General features: G+C 44.4%; 1 protein-coding gene across 2 annotated transcripts in view; it reads left to right on the forward strand.

Moving 5' to 3' along the window:
- The window catches only part of LOC122564433 (cystathionine gamma-lyase-like), a 107,110-nt gene that overhangs the window by 52,388 nt on the left and 51,945 nt on the right, over window positions 1-2,777 (forward strand). The gene's annotated exons all lie outside the window — the stretch shown is intronic.

Consider the following 2,777-nt stretch of genomic DNA (forward strand, 5'->3'; position numbering starts at 1 on the left):
CTCACCCATTGTACTCTATGCTACTTTCTCCCCACCCCCCCCCTCCTCTCGCTTATCTCTCCACGCTTCAGGCTCACTGCCTTTATTCCTGATGAAGGGCTTTTGCCCGAAACGTTGATTTCGAAGCTCCTTGGATGCTGCCTGAACTGCTGTGCTCTTCCAGCACCACTAATCCAGAATCTGGTTTCCAGCATCTGCAGTCATTGTTTTTACCTCACGTATGTGATGCCTGTCCAGGTAAGTAATAGGAGAAAGTGAGGACTGCAGATGCTGGAGGTCAGAGTCGAGACTGTGTTGCTGGAAAAGCACAGCAGGTCAGGCAGCATCCGAGGAACACTCCAATTCACAAGAATAGATGCCAGTGTCGCACCTTCAACAGGATGTGTTGACCTTCAGTGTACAGCACTATCAATAATGCAAGTGGGTTGCAATGCCAGAAAAGCAAATGCATGATCAGCCTTTGGTACCACAAGGCAACTCAGGCCAAAGCATGTGGAAACTTACCTTTTAATTCACTGGATGCATGACATTGACTTGACTGTATGTGCATAATCATTTACCAACAATGAGATAAATGCACTGTGTAAAAGCAGTTTGTGGCATAGTAGGCATGCAAAGAGCAGAGAGTGGATTGCAGTGCAATGAGATTCAAGAAGGCATCAGGCTGAGCAACCTTCAATTGCTGCAGGCGTGTTTACAAGTTTCAACTTGTTATGAGCAGGGCTGATCAAATCACCATCGAGACAAAGACAAGGGTCAGTAATGTTTGGGTTGTGGTGGACAATAAGGTGATTATAAGATAATTAAGCAATCTAACATTAAATTTAACTGAATGTGGTCATAGGCAGCAGACATACTGACTTTGCTGGGGTGGAATGCAGCCAAGAATTTAAAATTCAGGCTAGAATTGGCACTGAAGGCAAGAAGCAGAGACCTGGTCAGTCCCTGGAAATAGTAGAAGATGAATTGGTCAGCAAATTGACCACTTGGGAGAGTTCCAGCACATTGGTTACTGAGCAACCTGTAAATATGACCATGCAATGCACAGTTTCCTGGATTACTGCCATGCATACGGTGAAACAAAACTTGTGGTGTCTGTCATTATTTTAGAGTAAGGGTCCAACCCCAGGTTTCAAATCAATTGTCTTTCAGGACCCTTGTCCCCAAACAGGGTTTCTGAAACAGAGAGAGAAAACAATATAAGGCAGGGCAGGTGCCTGAGGTGTCATAGGGGGAGCATTTTGGGGCCAGCGACCACAATTCTATTTGTTTTAAAATAGTCATGAGAAAGGATAGACCAGATCTAAAAATTGAAGTTCTAAATTGGAGAAAGGCCAATTTTGACGGTATTAGGCAAAAATTTCGAAAGCTGATTGGAGGCAGATGTTCGCAGGTAAAGGGACAGCTGGAAAATGGGAAGCCTTCAGAAATGAGATAACAAGAATCCAGAGAAAGTATACTCCTGTCAGGGTGAAAGGAAAGGCTGGTAGGTATAGGGAATGCTGGATGACTAAAGAAATTGAGGGTTTGGTTAAGAAAAAGAAGCAAACATATGCCAAGTATAGACAGGATAGATCGAGTGATTCCTTAGAAGAGTATAAAGAAAGTAGAAGTATTCTTAAGAGGGAAATCAGGAGAACAAAACAGGGACATGAGATAGCTTTGGCAAATAGAATTAAGGAGAATCCAAAGGGTTTTTACAAATATATTAACGACAAAAGGGTAACTAGGGAGAGAATAGGGCCCCTCAAAGATCAGCAAGGTGGCCTTAGTGTGGAGCCACAGAAAATGGGGGCGATACTAAATGAATATTTTGCATCAGTATTTACTGTGGAAAAGGATATGGAAGATATAGACTGTAGGGAAATAGATGGTGACATCTTGCAAAAGGTCCATATTACAGAGGAGGAAGTGCTGGATGTCTTGAAACGGTTAAGGTTGGATAAATCCCCAGGACCTGATCAGGTGTACCCTGTGGGAAGCTAGAGAAGTGATTGCTGGGCCTCTTGCTGAGATATTTGTATCATTGATAGTCACAGGTGATGTGCTGAAAGACTGGAGGTTGGCAAACATGGTGTCACTATTTACGAAAGATGGTAAGGAGAAGCCAGGGAACCATAGACCAGTGAGCCTGACCTCGGTGGTGGGCAAGTTGTTGGAGGGAATCCTCAGGGACAGAATTTACATGTATTTGGAAAGGCAAGGACTGGTTAGGGATAGTCAACATGGCTTTGTGCATGTCTTTGAGGAGAAAGTGAGGTCTGCAAATGCTGGAGATCAGAGCTGAAAATGTGTTGCTGGAAAAGCGCAGCAGGTCAGGCAGCATCCAGGGAACAGGAGAATCGACGTTTTGGGCATAAGCCCTTCTTCAGGCTTATGCCCGAAACGTCGATTCTCCTGTTCCCTGGATGCTGCCTGACCTGCTGCGCTTTTCCAGCAACACATTTTCAGCTTTGTGCATGTCTCACAAACTTGATTGAGTTTTTTGAAGAAGTAACAAAGAAGATTGATGAGGGCAGAGCAGTAGATGTGATCTATATGGACTTCAGTAAGGCGTTTGACAAGGTTCCGCATAGGGGACTGATTAGCATGGTTAGATCTCATGGAATACAGGAAGAACTAGCCATTTGGATACAGAACTGGCTCAAAGGTAGAACACAGAGGGTGGTGGTGGAGGATTGTTTTTCAGACTGGAGGCCTGTGACCAGTGGAGTGCCACAAGGATCGGTGCTGGCCACTCTACATTTTGTCATTTACATAAATGATTTGGATGCGAG

This window comes from Chiloscyllium plagiosum, chromosome 29 (genome assembly GCF_004010195.1).
Source record: "Chiloscyllium plagiosum isolate BGI_BamShark_2017 chromosome 29, ASM401019v2, whole genome shotgun sequence".
Classification (NCBI taxonomy): domain Eukaryota; kingdom Metazoa; phylum Chordata; class Chondrichthyes; order Orectolobiformes; family Hemiscylliidae; genus Chiloscyllium; species Chiloscyllium plagiosum.